We start from the raw sequence: 16,705 nt of genomic DNA, 5'->3' as shown, positions 1-16,705 counted from the left end.
GCTCCTGCCAACCTAGCAGTTCGAAAGCACGTCAAAGTGCAAGTAGATAAATAGGTACCGCTCCGGCAGGAAGGTAAACGGCGTTTCCGTGCGCTGCTCTGGTTCGCCAGAAGCGGCTTAGTCATGCTAGCCACTTGACCTGGTAAAACTGTCTGCGGACAAGCGCCGGCTCCCTCGGCCAGTAAAGCGAGATGAGCATCGCAACCCCAGAGTCGTCCGCGACTGGACCTAACAGTCAGGGGTCCCTTTACCTTTGCCTTTAATCAAACATTAAAAACACATGACCTCTCCCAAAGAATCCTGGGGATGGTATTTTACTTTCACAGAACCACAACTCCCCATACCCATAACAAACTACAGTTCCCAGGTTCCTTGGGAGGAAGTCATGCACTTTAAAGTGTGTCAGGTGTGTTTTAAATTTATGGTTTGGATCTGCCCTTAAAATGTGAGCCAAGTCAACCCAGGGGCTCAGCCCCAGAACCTGTTTGCAATTCCACAGAGTTCAGCCTGCAGAGTTATGCCAAGTCACAACGCCTCTGAGCAACGTCCAAAATAGGTTCCTTTTATCATGGAAGCCTTGCAGCCCCCTGACAACACATACTGTGGTGTAGCCAATGCTATTCTTGCTCAGGGTAGACCCATTGAAGTTAATGGGCATAATTAATGTAGGTTCATTGATTTCATTGGGTCAGAGGGTTCAATTCGGTTCATTTTCAATTGCTGAGGGTCTTGACAGACCTCTTCATTATTTTCTGCCTGCTGCGGCAATTGTAATGCATTGTGCTGGACGTTGTATGTTTTTTACCTGTATGTTTACACACATGCTGTGGATCACCTGCATGTCTTTCACAGACCACAGTTTGGGAACCAACAGATTGAAATAGATCTGGGTCAAGTTTGAAATAGACATGGTAGCCTGAGAACAGTATGCTTTGGTTAATATGGACAGTTGGAATGTTTGTTAGAGTCAAACAGAAAGCAGATCTTTCTGTTTGCAGAGTCTGCCTGCCTTTTTCGGTTGTTATTCTTTTTCCCTAGGCAAAATGTTGGCTGTGTATCCCCCAACTGCAATTGCTTCGCAGGAGCAGCTGACAGTGGTGGAAATGTGCACCAGACATGTCTGAGCGAAACACACCCAAGGGAACCAAGCCACGAGGTAAGGAATGGCTAGTTTCACACAGGAAAGGTTTGGGGGGCAGAAAGATGTTGTGCAGGGACTGTGGGACAACACAAAAGACATATATTATGGTTGCTGCAAAGTTTGGCCAGCATACAGAGAAAACAAGGCACAACGTCATGGGGCTGGGATCTAGGCACCCGTTTGTCTTTCCAATGTATGCAGACTTCTGCAAAGGGCTCATTGCATGAAATGCAGGAAGCTATTTGTCTATCCGACTGGCACAGGGAAAAAGGAAGCTGCCTTACGGGAAGCTGCATAGGAAGATAGGAAGCTGATCATCTAGGACAATATTACCTGCACTGGCTGGCAGCAGCTTGCCAGGATTTCAGAGAGGAGTCTCTCCCAGTCATAGAATTGTCCTACCTGGAGATGCCCTGGATTGAAGCATGTGCTCTACCACTGAGCTACACCCTTTCCCCTAAAATTAAAGTAGGACTCCAGACCTCGTGACTCTGAAAAAAAGGAGCTCATTTAATGGGAACATAGGAAGCTGCCTTATACTGAGCCAGACCATTCATCCACCTGGCTCAGCACTGTTGACACCAATCATCAGTGGCTCTTCAGGGTTTCAGTCATGGTTCATTCTCATCCCATCCCAAGTGGAGATGCCAGGGATTAAACCTTGGACCTTCTGCATGTGAAGCAGCTGCTTTACCACTGAGCTACAATCCTCTTATGTCGAGTCAGACCATTGGCACATCTAGCTCAGTCATTTCAGCTCTTACTGACAGCAGCATCTCCAAGGTCCGAAGCAAAAGAAGGGTTCCCCTGGCTCTACCTGCAGACGCTGTGATTCAACCTGGGACCTTGTGCAAGCAAAGCAGGTGTTCTCCCACTGAATGAGGACCATTCTACAAAACACAATAAATGTGCACATTTTAAAAAAATGTCTCCTGCTGAGCTATGTCCCCTTCCTGACTCTGTGCAGACTGAGATTTACTGTTGAATTTCTAATGCACTTGAGAGCCCAAGAGATGCAAACTTTTTTTTTTTTTTTGCCATGGCCTGATGATTATTGGCTTGTGGTAACACAGAAGCGGGCTTTTCCACTGGTGGTGTGAGTGATGTGGAATGCTCTCCCTGCCTGCTAAAATATCGGAGGCCCCATCCGTACTGTCATTCTGCTGCTCCTTCAAGACACACCTGGTTAGATAAGAATTTCCCTGCTTGAGTCTCCTGCTTTGCTTGTTGTTTTAACTGTTATGCTGTTTTGAAAGCCTTGTATATTTTATATTTGGATGTTTTAATGTCATTGCTTTTTCATGTATTTCCATTAGATGTACTTACGATAATTGGTTTTATTCTTATTATTTTTCTGTGTGTGAACTGCCTTGGTATCCCCCCCCCCCCGAAATGTAAGTTGGTATATAAATTCCTTTAATGGCAACGGCTAGCAAGACGTTGGACTTTCAGCCTGGGAAACCTTTCACCCTGATCCCAGACCTTTGGGAGAGCCACTGCACTCTGCACATGTTTGCATGTCTCAGGGCTAAGCCCTGCCATTTAAAATATTCCAGGGCTCAGCCTTAACACCAAGCCTTGGCAGAGTACAAAGTCCTTCTGGGGGCCCAGATCCTGTTTGTTTGCAGGCTGGTCTGCTCCTATAAATGTTCCACTCCTCTCTGCTATCCCGTGCTGTTTTTGGAAGTGTTGAGGGGTGAGAAGCATCATGTGAAATACTGTGCATCGCTCTGACTGATGACAGCATTCCTGCGACTATCGATGCCTGAGAATGGAGCCTGGCACGGTGCGGGGCCGCTGACCCCCCCCCCAATGCTTCCTGCTTTATTTATAAATACTGTCCTGAGTGACAGCGCAGAGCCAAACAGCAGCTGAGAGCCTCACACAGCAGATGGGAGCCCACAGAAGCCCTGGCATGTCCAGAGTCCTGTCATCCTTGTGAGACAGCAAAGAGGTAATGGATCTGGGACACGGCAAGAAGAGCCAATGCAGCTGGGAAATGGGATGCTGCAGTCTGCATCCAAAAGGATGGCAAGAACGGAGACTGGCTGGCTTAATGGTCAGGGCCTGAACTGGAGCACAGCATGTTTGTTTGTTTTTAAAAAAAATAAAAGTATTTATGTACTGCCCTCTTACATAAGAACATACGGTAAGAAGAGCCTGTTGGATCAGACCTATGACTTTTGTAGTCCAGCATCCTGTTCTTACAGCCGCCAACCAGATGCCTCTGGGAAACCTGCAAGCAGGACCCAAGCACAAGAGCACTCTCCCCTTCTGTGGGGTTTCCAGCAACTACTATTCAGAAGCATTGCTGCCTCCTCCAACTATGGAGGCAGAGGACAGCCATGATGGCCAATAGCCATTGATAGCCCTCTCCTCCATGAATATGTCTAATCCTCTTTTAAAACCCATCTAGCTTGGTGGCCATCACTGGCTCCCATGGGTGTAGCCAAGAGCAGGCGGGGGGGGGGGGCATCAAGTAAAGCAATAGAAATACTTAACTGACCAATCACGTTGGTCCTGCCCCTCCCCCAAAAAGTCCTGGCTACGCCCATGCTGCCTCCTGTGGAAGCAAGTTCCATAGTTTTAACTATGTGCTGATGTGAAGATGTACTTTCTTTCCTCTGTCCTTACAAAAGATCAGAGTGCTGCACAGTGGCATGAGATTTAAAGCAATGCAGAACAATCGTTCAAATGACTCAAGAAAATTGTAAACAACCGCACAGGCCTGTCAGCATAAAAAGGTCTTCAACAGATGTCTAACAGTTAAAATCAGGGGTGCCTACCGATTCTCCACAGCATGGGATCACTGGTTGAGGCCAGTTGGGACTCTGTGATATGGGGGACAGCTAACAGCTTTCTTCCAGATGATCTCATTCAGGGGTCAGCAAACTTTTTCAGCAGGGGGTCGGTCCCTTGTCCCTTGTGGGGGGGGGCAGACTATATTTTGAAGAAGAAAAAATGAACGGATTCCTATGCCCCACAAATAACCCAGAGATGAATTTTATATAAAAGCACACATTCTACTCATGTAAAAACACGCTGATTCCCGGACCTTCGGCAGGCCAGATTTAGAAGGCAATTGGGCCGCATCCAGTCCCCGGATCTTAGTTTGCCTACCCATGATCTCATTGATCGGGCTGGAATGTAAGGGCTCAGGTGATCTGTGTGACACCTGCCCGGTCTACTATGCAGGGTTGTTGTGCAACTTCAGAGTCCCAGCTGCTATCCCTTCCTAGAGTTCTTTTTTTATTTCACTTTGACAGGGGCAGCCCTTCAAACAGAGGACTGCCCTCTGCAAAGTAGGGCACACTGCCACCTCCCTCTCCCACCCTCATCTCTTCTGCTGGGGATGCAGAGGGTCACCTTTCAAGCTCTGATCTCCTTCTCCATTCCACGCATTCCAGAGATGCCTCCCTATCAAGAAGCCACTTTGAGCAATTAGTTTCCATATAGAGATAAAAGCTGCCCTTCCTGGACCATTAAGGAATATTAACATTCTTTTGTCTGATCCCAGACTCTGATCAGGCAGTTGCAAACCACAATGGAAAGGCTGATTCACAATATTAATGTAGCAACCTGCAACACTTTTTATATTTATATCTTGCATTTTGTCCATGGAGATCAAGACAGTATACATGCTTCTCTCCTTCTCATCCAACCACAGTTTGACCCCTACAACAACCCTGTGAGGTAGGTTAGGCTGAAGCAGAGAAAGAGAGTAAGGGGCCTGCATCACCCAGTGAGATCCATGGCTGAGTGGGGATTTGAACTTGCTCTCCCCAGTTTTATTCTAACCACTAGGTGACACTGGTCCTCCTGTAAGTCCCTCTGCTTTTGGAGGTGTGGTGCCAGTGATCCAAGGCAGGACTTCTAATTTGTGACATCCCAACTGCGGAGCATCTCCCTGGAGAGGTTCACCAGTCTTTCAACAGTTTTTCAACATGCAGAGCCTGGCATTACTTAATTTTACTAGGCTGCTCCTCACTAGGTGTTTTAGGTGCCACAGCCCAGCCAAGGTTTGGATTGGTATGTTCTCTGACCCGGGATTGTGGTTAAGGTCATTCCTTAACCATAGCCCAAACCTTGGCTACAGATCAGGGTTAAGGAGGAGAGATTTAACCTACAGTCCCACATTTGGACAACGCACCAAGTTAGGCTGATCTACCCCATACATTTAAAGCCCATCCAATGCACATTTAAAGCCCATGGCTTCGCACAAAGAATCCTGAGAACTGAAGTTTGTTTGTTTATTTATTTAAAAAATATATGCTGCTATTCCTTTAAAAAAAAAATCATCACAGTGCGTGGTTTACAACAGTTGTACATCAAACCACACGATAAAACAATCAAAAAAGTTAACATCAGAAATCAGCTAACTATTGTGGAAAAAATGTACAGTATTCTTAATTGCTTGCATAAGCCTGATAGAATAGAAAAGGATTCAGCAGGCATTTAAAAGTTGAAACAGAAAGTGCCTGCTGAATCTCTGTTGGCAGAGGATTCCACAATACTGAACTAATGACACTTAAAGGCTTGGTTTCTTGTTGCTGTCAAATGAGCCTCCCCTACTTGACAAATGGCCAGCTACGCTCCTGCAGATGATCTCAGTGATCGACCTGGGATATAAGGGCTCGGGTGGTCCCTGGGCATAAGTTGTCCAGAGCTTTGTAAATTAATACAAGGACCTTGAAAGAGGTTTGGTAGTAGATGGGCAGCCAGTGAAGATGCTGTAGCAACAGAGTCCCATGTTGTCAGCCAGATGCCCCACCAGCAATCTGGCCAGCACATTCTGTACCAGAGCTGGAGCTTCCAAACCAGGTCCAAGGGCAGCCCCACACACAGCACATTGCAGTAATCCAGCCTCAAGGTTACCAACGCATGGGCTACAGGCTATCCCTGTCCAGGAACTCAATAGCTGTTGAACCAGACAAAGCCAGTCAAAGGCACTCCTAGCCACAGAGGACACGTTGACCTCAAGTGGCAAAGATGTATTCAGGAGTACCCTCAAGCTATGGCACTTGCTCCATCATAAGGAGTGCAACTCCATCCAGAACAGGTAACCTGCCTATCTCCCAGACATGGGTACCACCCACTCCAAAAGCCACTATCTCCCCAGGATTCAAGCACAGTTTATTGGCCCTACCATGGCAATGAGACACCAATCCAGAGCTTTCGCAGCCACTCCTGATTCAGATGTTATGAAGTAGAGCTGTGTGCTACCCACATACTGGTGGCACCCCTCACAGAGCTACAAGTCCCAGCACCCTTAACAAACTACAGAACCCAGAATTCTTTAGGGGGAAGTTGCATGTTTTAAACACACATGGGATATGCTTTAAATGCATGGGGGTGAAGCTGCTAGCCCAACCTCGGCTTAGCTGCCAACCTCTGCCAAACTAAAAAGCCTGGGGCGGAGCAGAGTAGGTATCAAGCTTCTCTCCAGAAGCCAGCCTATTTGCACCATCAAGGTAAGCCTGAGCTATGGTGCCACTCTAACCAAAAGACTGTCTGTTTTGAACCGTGGTCTCCAGAATCTGTGCCAGGGATCAGCCCTACAGTGTTTGAAGCATTTATTTATTCCTCAAGTTAAAAGAGTAGGTGTTCCTCCACTGAGCTATGAGCTCTTTCTCTGAACCCTCAAAGGACGGCATAGGGCAATGAGCTTTGAACTCTTGCTCCCTGGTAATCTTACTCTCTCCCCCCTTCTCTCCAGCTTTGGAGGTTTTGCCTAGCATGACCCATGAGAGCTAGAAGCTTGTTAAGAATCTCATGGTGTTGAGTTCTGTGGCTGTGTGTGTGTGTGTGTGTGTGTGTGCTTGCAAAGTGGCATATATACATGCCTGATAACAACGAGCCATGTGTTAAAGCAGCATGTTAAGGATTGTACTGGAGAGGTGCCAGCCTTGTTTGCACCAATGAGAATTTGTGTCATTTCCCTTCGATTTCAGGAACCTCGCCTGGCCTGCCGTGATGATTTTCTGAGCTTCTTTTTGGTTGCTTGCACACTGGGCCAATTCCTTAGGAGCCCTGGCTTCAGCCAGCCAAGTCCAACCAGTTTATGCACAGTCTGTGCGAGATTAGCAATCATGATGGGGACTTAATGGTGCAGAGTGGAGATCCTGTGCATGAACTGAAAGGGGGTGCCTGCAGAGACAAAACCCCAAACCTAGAACGCTCTCATATTGAGAAGCTGGGAATGAGTCTCGCTTCTCCTTTGTTTAAAGCAGGAGTTCTAAATGTCACCACGATTCCCCACGATGGCTCAGAGGCTGAAGGAATGAGCTGCCTCTTACTTAGGGTGGGAAAGGAATTGGGGAGTGGGGCTGGAGTGGGAAGAGGAAAAGAGCCGCATAATTTGTCCCAACTGCGGAGAGCTGTGTGTCTGCCTTCCGACATCTGGTTTCCATTAGCAGCTGCGGAGCTTAGGCAGAGAAGGCAAGGATCTAAAAATGAAAGGATTTCTATTTTTCTCCTCCTCCAGACCGAGGGGGCCGCCCATCCTCACCCTGCACCTCCCAGTGGGAACAGAAGGGCAAATCCCAATCTCTCTCTCTCTCCCCCACCCACCTTCCCCCTCCTCATTCATTCCACTGTGATTGAAAGGTTTGCTTCAGTCAAGGGTGGGTTTCATCCATTGCAGCTGGGCTCCTTTCAGCCCCCAGCCAGCAGCTGGAAGCAATACCAGAGGGTGTCCACATGGTGGTTATAATAGAGGACAGATTGTGTTCAAGACATGGCCAAATCTGACAGTCTAATCTGCTACATCCTTGACTGGGGTCCGGTCAGTCTATTATACCCCAGTAGGTAGCAATTGTGAGACCAGCATTGTGAGCCAGAGTGTTAAGCAGTGGACCTTTTTAAGCTCAAGGGCCACTTTCCTTTCCAGGCAACCATTTGGAGGCCACATGCCAGAGGTGGGTGGGGCCAGAGGCAAAAGTGGGTTGAGTAGTGCATGCAATTTTCCCCCTTTGTACAGTAGGCTTGTGTCTATACATGCTCACACAGCCCTCTCTATCCTCCATGCAAGGAAGCAAGAGGCATTATCAGGGCTTAAGGACACATTCCAGTCAGGTATCACAATAATCTCCTGTATCGTTTCAGCTTGCACCTTGTAGTGGAGCAGCACATGCAGCACAGTAAGCTGGAAGAACCCTGAGCTGGCGAAGTCAACTGTACTGCTTCAGGCTGAAGGCAGGTAGCAGCAGTTAAAACCAAAACCAAAAAGGGCACATAAATTCCCTGCAAGTAAAGATCTAGCCCATTGTTGACAGCCCAGATCACTCCCTGCTGCACTAGCTTTCAAAGTGAAAGGAGAAATATTCACAAAATAATAATAATAATAATAATAATAATAATAATAATAATAATAATAATAATAATATTCATAGGAAAGCACTCTATACCCACCCTCACACCAGCACCCTGAAATCATATAGCCCACTCATCTCAGGTTTCCACCTCCTCATTCTGTTGGATTTGCACAGCCTAGGTGGCTGCATAAATCAACCCAGTCTCACTGTATCCCTGCAAATGGCTTGCTAGAAGCTGCATTGCATTTGATGGCTTGACCCTCCCAGTCTTCAAGAAGCCGAAGCAATGACTTTGGGGTAGCAGTCTTTTCCAGGTTAACGTTAAAGCAGCCATGTTGCAGCCCATGGGCGTAGCCAAAGGGGGCAGCTGCCCCCCAATCAATACAAATCTGAGGTTCTGCCCCCACCCCTAACAAAAGCCTGCTCCCCAAACAAAAAATCTGGTTACGCCCATGGTGCAGTCTGAGCATTGTGCCCCAGCCCCATCCTTTGCAGAATATAAGAAGAGCCTACCTGATGAGTTAGACCCCTCTAAGCCAGCATCTTGTTTCCCAAAGTAGCCAGCCAGTTGCCTATGGGAAGCCTGCAAGCAGGACCTGCACGCTGCAGCAACTCTCCCCACTTGTGATTGCCAGAAACTGGTATTGAGAGGCATACTGCCTCCATCCATGGAGACAGAACATCGCCATCATACCCAGTAGCCATTGGTAGCCTTCTCCTCCATGACTTTGCCTAATCCTCTTCTACAGCCAACCAGGTTGATGGTCATCCCTGCCTCTTGTGGGAACAAATCCCATAGTTTTAACTATGCCCAGGATGTGTGCATGGAGTGATGTCTTAGGCCAGGCTTCTCCAACTTGCTGTCCACCAGATGGCTAGGGCTGCTGGCAGTTTTAGTCCAAGTGGGCTCCAAGTTAGGGAAGACTGTCTTGGACCCTACGCCTTGGCCACCAGGAGCAAAACATCCTTGGGGAGGGGGGGGGGAGAAAGTCCTTTCCCTCTTTCTTCCTCCCCTTTCCCCTCTTCTGACCCTGGGGGAGGAAGGGAGGCAGGAGGAAAGGGTTAAACCGGCACTGGCCTGAAATCCCAGCGTAGTTTCATGCTCTGCAAATGAAATCCAGATGTGGGGTAGGGGGGAGCGCTGGGTCCACTGCCTCCTTCCAAATAAAGGCTGTGCATTCCTGCTCTTCAGCTGCCGGTGCCAGCAGGGCCAAGAACAACTCCCCGATATGCTCACCAGGGACGGAGCTGCTCCATCTGGATCGTGTTAGCTCAAGCACTCAGTGCTGGCGGCAAACTGGGGATGAACTGCAGACCACTCCATGTGGGAAAAGATGGGGGAGGGGGGAGGGGGCTCAGCCTGTCTCCTAAACCTTCCCCAGGAGCCCCCTCCTCCCCCCACAGCTGGGGCAGCTGGACCCAGTGCCAGGCTCCTCCAGCCGCCTTTCCCTGTTAAGGAAAACAACGCGGTCTCCTTCCTTGTTTTCCTTTCGTTTCTTTGGAATGACTGGAGTGCATCTCCAAAGCTTGGCAGCTGCTGCCCTTGGCACCTCTGGGCCACCTCGCCTCTATTTTCACCCCCCCCCATAGGCAGCTGGGGCACATCAGCCCTGCCCACCTGCCCATGGCCCCCGAAGAGCAGGGCTGGTGGAAGCTTCCAGCAGCTGCACCATGCATTAGAAACACATTGAAAGCCCAGGACTCCCACCCTGGGAACTGTAGATTGTTTAGGGTGCTAGGACTGTGAGGGTAAACTATGGTTCCCAAGATACTCTTTGCGGGGGAAGCCATGCAGTTTAAGTGTATGGTGTGGATGTGACCAAACTCTGGGTTACATCCTGCAGCATCATAAGTAGCTGATGCAGAACAAGCTACATGCCAGGCCAAAGTGTCTGTGCTCTCCCTTCAGGGTCATAGCTCAGTGGCAGAGCAGCTGCCTTGCATGAAGAAGGTTCCAGGTTCAATCCCTGGTATTTCCAGTTAGGGCTGGGAGAGAGCCCTGTCTGAAGGCCCCAGAGAGCTGCTGTTAGTGAGTGTAGGCAATATTGATGAGGGACCAGTGGTAACTAGGTGTATGAGGCATGTGATCAAAGATAAATGATATAACTGGGAGGTTCAGAATACGCTGCTTGCAGGCTATAAATTGACTACAGTGAAGGAAAGTAGGGAGATGTGGGGCAACTCTTTGATGAAGTTCTTTGAGGAAATGGATGCAAGGGGAATCAGAAAAATGGGGACATGCAGTAGATGAGAAGCTGCATTATACCAAGTAAGACTGTTGGTCCATCAGGCTCAGCACTGTGTAGATTCTACTCTGACTGGCAGAAGCTCTCCAGGATGTTAGACAGGGGCATTCCTAGACCTACCTGCCTGGAGATGCTGGGGATTGAACCATAAATGAATGGTGCAGGAAGGGGCTGGAAGGAAAGTGGGAAATTAAAGGGAGACAAGGGGACAAGAGACTGGGGACCTGGCCTAAAGTGAGCACAGAAGCAAAAGTTTCCCTTCTCCTTGTTGCACAGGCCATGAAAAATGTGCCAGGGAATTTCTCTTTCTAACCTGTCCTGGGGACTGGAGAGGAAGATACACCCCTTCCTTCCTTCCTTCCTTCCTTCCTTCCTTCCTTCCTTCCTTCCTTCCTTCCTTCCTTCCTCCCTCCCTCCCTCCCTCCCTCCCTCCCTCCCTTTTGGGAATTCAAAACCCACAGAGCTATTAGGAGATGCTCAGCATCCCGGTATCAGCGCAGGGCTTGACAGGAGTGATTCAGTATCTGCTGAAATGGAAAATCACGGTGTTAAAGAGCAAAGACGGTGCTTCTTGCCCCCTCTTCGATATTCATTAGGATGTGATGCCAAGTCTTCCTGGGACCGATTGAGGACTTAGCACACCTGAGACCAGCCTGCTCTCCCCACAGCTGGGCTTCCAGCCATCTGGTCTTTGCCGGCAGGCTGCCAAGGCCTCTTTCCAGCAATAGCCAAATGTTTCACTATCACATTTCTTATCTGCTGTGGGCCATGACTCTGGGAAAACTGAGGTGTGCTTGAGCCCCTTTCCAGCAGAGGCAGAAGCCATGGACCTGCCCATGGCTAGGAAGTCACAACACAAACACACATACAAACACCAAAGGTCAAACCTTCCATTCAGAGTAGGGTCACTCCAAAGCAAACTGTTAGCTGAGAATTCATCTTCATTTATTTGCACAAAGTTTGCAGGGAGATTATACAGTGCTACCTGTTTACCAAGCATTCGCTGTGATTTGTCGGCAGGGAGGTTATAGGACTTTGCATCAAGCAGTTGCCATCCCACACTTTTCCAGTACAACCCCCTCCATCACTTTTCCTTATTGCTAAAGTCTGGTTTCCTTGCACAAGAGCTCCCAATCAACTTTAATTTTGACACCTGAATTTGCCAGTATGTGACTGAATCCCACCCCAAAACAGAGCAACAGCCTGGAAAAAAATGAACACATTCCTATGCCCCACAAATAACCCAGAGATGCATTTTAAATAAAAGCACACATTCTACTCATGTAAAAACACCAGGTTATTAATTGCTTCTAAATCTGCCTCTACGCACATAGATCAGCATATGCAATTTTTAATGCAAATATGCATTAATGTTTGGGCTCTTTTTGCACATGTGGATGCCTGACCAGCAGTCCTGTAAGCAAAGCTAATTTTTAAAACAGCCTCTCTGTTTTTTTTTAAGGGAGGGAGGAAGTGGAAGCTGACCAGTGGAAAAGACCCAGGGTCCAGCCCTGCTCTGTCACCCTGTAACAACATCCCTGTAGCTGGCATGCAATTAAGAAAGGGGAGGAACACATCTTTGGAACGGAGCCTCAGTCCCTGGCACCATCCACAACCCCCAGGTGCTCTCCATCAGTTTGGCCTCAGGCCTGATGAAAAGGAGCTTGGAGAGATGGCTCAGATCCTGCTGCATGTGGAAGGAAAAACACCCTGTTTTACAAGCCTTCGTTCACTATTGTTTATATAAACAGGTAAATTGTTTCGTATCTCAATTAAAAACATCTGCCACATAAATGAATACCAATTAACTCATCCTGTTTTTAATTACTCTGTTAATTACACACAGGCAGCAGCAAGGATGGCATGGGAATAAGGGGAAGCATGCAAGCGAGAGAAGTCTCTCTCTCTTCTCCCCCCCCCCACCCGCCGCTGCCATACGCACACCAATTCACTGTTGGCTCAGATCTGAAATATGCCCAGCTAATGATGGATTAAGGTGGTGATGGCTTGAAGCCATTAGGAAAGGATTGGAAGGCACTACTCGGCTCTGCAGATGAGCTCAGGATAAGCGAACAAGTATTATTCCTCCTCTTCCCCTCTTCCCCGTGCTCTCCCTACATCTCCAGAATATGCATGTTTCACCTTCCCTCTGCCACTCTCCCTACCCGCCTTTGGGGATGAGCTGCCTGCCTCCAACAAGCTGTAGACGGCTTAAAATCACCTTTTGACTCCCTGGATTACATGGGACTTACACTGCGATATTTGCCAAAGCCTCTCCCCTCCGAAGGGGAACTTCTTGAGCACAAGCCACAGCGCAATAGACAGGAGCTGCACATGAGCATGTTCGGTGCACAAGAGCGGGGGTGTTATCCAGATGTTCATTTTTAAGTCTCCAAAACAGCTGAGTTCACTGGATAGGCTATGCATTCTACCCAGACCACTATCTCTGTGGCTCTTCTGCGATCAGGCATTTTATCAACTCCCCACCCCCACCCCCCCGTCCCACTTTTCATCACAGGGGAACTGACAAAGCGCCCTCCAGATGTTATTGGAATCCAACCCCAGCCAGCACGGCCGATTATCAGGGATGATGGGAGCTGTAGTCCAACAACATCTGGAAAGCATCTGCCCCAAACATTGGAGTTACACAGGCCTGGTCTAAAGGCAGCACCTTCAGGCTGCTATTGCATCTGTGGAGCAGAGGTTTGCAGCACAAGTTCTATCATTTCAATTTTGTTTTACTTTTAGTGGGATGTGTGTTTTGGGCTCCTATTGAAACCAGGGTTCTGATGGGTTGGCTCCAGTGTGCAAGGATAGCCTTGTAAGGGCACCTTCCACACAGCAAACAAAGACATCAAGGAGGTGTCCTTGGTGGCCTAGCCCAGTGTTTTTCAACCACTGTTCCGCGGCACACTAGTGTGCCGCGAGATGTTGCCTGGTGTGCCGTGTGAAAAATTGAAAAATTACTTTATATATAGTCAATATAGGAACATAGTTAATTTTTTTTAACATTTTCTAATGGTGGTGTGCCTCATGATTTTTTTCATGAAACAAGTGTGCCTTTGCCCAAAAAAGGTTGAAAAACACTGGCCTAGCCTTCCGTTTTCCCCAGAATGATGGCAAGACTTTTCTGTTAAGAGATTATCAGGGGATTCCTTGCAAGGATAGCTAGTTTTTCAATAGAAAAAAAAGAAGCGCCCTACATTTAAGTCCTTTACTGTAATTTATAATGTCACCCTGTAGGAACTGGATGGGTTAAAAAAAATCTAAAAGCACAAGCACATGCGCAGGGGATCATTTGGCTGAAAGGTGTAAGAGCTCTTTACTTAGCAAAAAAAGCCTCACTTATCTCCTCCCATATATTTTGCCTTTGCAGGAAGTGGGCAGAAGCAGCTGGGGAGGGAGACAGGTTTTCCCCTGACCCTGTAATAGTAGAACGTGATGGCACTGATGGACATTAGATTCGGGAAAGACAAAAGAAAGGACTTCTTCACATAGTGCACCATTGGCTTATGGAATTCACACTGACAGGAGATGCCTTCAATGAATCATGGAATGGTAGAGTTGGAAGGGACTGCAAGGGCAATCCAGTCCAACCCTCTGCAATGCAGGGATCTTTTGCCCAATGTGGGGCTCAAACCCACAACCCTGAGATCAAGAGTCACATGCTTTACTGACTGCTTTAAAAGGAGGATTGGCAGATCCACTGAAGGAGGAGAGAATCCTTCAATGGCAATGTGTTAATTAGCTAACCAATGCCTCTGATACTGCAGATAAAATGTAGTCAGGATGACAAGCAGCCATCGATAGCCTTTTCCTCCAGGGATTGGCCTAATCCCCTTTTAAAGCCATCTAGGCCAGGGGTCAGCAAACTTTTTCAGCAGGGGGCTGGTCCACTGTCCCTTGGACCTTGTGGGGGGCCAGACTATATTTTGGAAAAAAATATGAACGAATTCCTATGCCCCACGAATAACCTAGAGGTGCATTTTAAATAAAAGGACACATTCTACTCATGTAAAAACACACTGATTCCCGGAACATCTGTGGGCCGGATTGAGAAGGTGATTGGGCCGCATCCGGGCCCCGGGCCTTAGTTTGGGGACCCCTGATCTAGGCTGACAGCCATCATCCCTGCATCTTGTAGTACACCTTGTAGTGGTCTTCCAGATGCTGTTGGACTCCGCCTCCCATCCGACTCAGCCAGCATGGCCAATGATCAAGAATGATGGGAGTTGGAGTCCAGAAACATGTGGGAGGCTACAGGGTCCCACCCTTGTAGTTGCAGTAGTAGTAGTGGCATCTGGATGCAGCTGCTTAACTGGAAGGTGCTTTTTAAAACAACTACACAGCAGTATGAATCTCACCTAGGCAGACTGAGATGAAGGCCAGGAGGGGAATTTCACATTCCAGTTAACGGAGCCCAACTTAACCGGTGCACAGCCTGGTGTTTCTGAGTGACCTCTCAGGCTGATCCCTCAGTGGGACTGGATTTCCCCCTAATCCTTTTCTTTCTGCAGGCATCCCAATTGTGGGAAGCATTCCAAGCAAGCAGATGGAGCAGTCGGAATCAGGGTGTTATGGGGAGGGGGGAGGAGAGGGGGAGAAGAGAGCGAAGCTGTTGCAGTTCCTAGCATCAGCATCAGTGAAGGAGACAAAAGGCTATTCACACCCCTTTGCCCCCCCCCAATAATTATTTTGCAAGCAAAACAGTTTTGGGCTTTTCAGCTGTATCTAAAAAATCATTGAAGGCTTGCAATTTCGAAATCATGCTTAACACACACACACACACACACACACACACACACACAATGTGTTTTTTGTGCACAGGAGACATAAAACATGTTGCAATCAAGGAGTGGTGATGGAAACCCTAGGAGGAAAGGGGTAGGGAGGGGAACTTTTAAGTTTGGGGGGGAATGAGTAATGGGGGCACATAGAGGTGTATAAAATGCCGACTGTCGTGGATGAAGTGGATCTCATAATATCCGGGCCCATCCAATGATCCTTCAGATTCAGGGCCGGCAAAAGAAAGCACAGCACAGAGCTAAACTATAGAATTCACTCCCACAAGGGGTCGTGGTGGCTTTAAAAGAGGATGAGACAAATTCATGGAGGGTAAGGCTATCAATGGCTGCTAGCCACAATGGCTGTGTTGCACCTCTTCTGTCAGAGGCAGGATGGCTCCAGATGCCCATTGCTGGGGATCACAATGGGAGAGAGCATGGTTACCCGCAGATTCTGCTTGTGGCGGGCTTCCTGATAGGGGCATCTGGTTGGCCACTGAGAGAACAGGATGCTGTTCTAGATTGGCCTTTGTCCTGAACCGGCAGGATTCTTCGCCTGGTCTCATAGTGTAGCTGTGTACTATGCCGAAAGGGAGCAGCTTAGTTCCAGAAAGATTTATTGAGATCATTACGACTAAATGGCAGAAAGTACTCACACTACCAGCTGTGCCCAGGAGGTACAGGTTCAGCCCCACCAGCATGGCATTAACCCCCATGTTGGAGTTCTGTCACCAGGTCTAACAAGACTGGGAGACCAGGGTTAAAATTGCCAATGGGCTGTGAAGCTCGCTGACTCTCAACCTAACCAACCTCACAGAGTTGCTGTAGGGACTAAATGAAGAGTGGCAGAACCTAGGAAACCACCTTGAGTGACTTGGGAGGGAAAGGTGGGGTACAAATGCATTCAGGACATGAGTAAAAGAAATAGAATATGCCGAAGTTTGAGATTTTGAAATGAGACGTCATTTGGCAGCTAGGCTTTGGAGGCACTGAAAAGCTTACATGTTTCCCTATAATAAAATGCAAACAAAATATGATTCATAAAATGAGAAAGAACAACAAGGGAAAGAAGTGTTAGCTCTGAACAGCTGCAGTGAGGAGCCCCCAAAATTCAAGAAACCATTAAGCACATGAAACTCCAACTCTCTTTTATCAGGATTTGGCCTAACAAGAATCAAGCTAAACCTTTCCCCATTGACTGTCTTTTGGCATTGGTCCCTA

General features: G+C 48.0%; 1 protein-coding gene across 7 annotated transcripts in view; it reads right to left on the bottom strand.

Moving 5' to 3' along the window:
* The window catches only part of CBFA2T3 (CBFA2/RUNX1 partner transcriptional co-repressor 3), a 66,016-nt gene that overhangs the window by 33,327 nt on the left and 15,984 nt on the right, over positions 1–16,705 (bottom strand). Inside the window, exon 1 of one of the 7 annotated variants that reach the window (XM_033156974.1) lies at positions 11,014–11,032. The exons of the other annotated variants lie outside the window; for them this stretch is intronic. The gene's annotated coding sequence lies outside the window, so the exon portion shown is untranslated. Of the gene's footprint in view, positions 1–11,013; positions 11,033–16,705 lie in introns of those variants that run through there. 7 annotated transcript variants of the gene reach the window in all.

The sequence above is a fragment of the Lacerta agilis genome, chromosome 8 (assembly GCF_009819535.1).
Source record: "Lacerta agilis isolate rLacAgi1 chromosome 8, rLacAgi1.pri, whole genome shotgun sequence".
Lineage (NCBI taxonomy): Eukaryota > Metazoa > Chordata > Lepidosauria > Squamata > Lacertidae > Lacerta > Lacerta agilis.
Note: the sequence above shows the minus strand (reverse complement) of the source record. Positions and strands in the feature narration are given on the sequence as shown.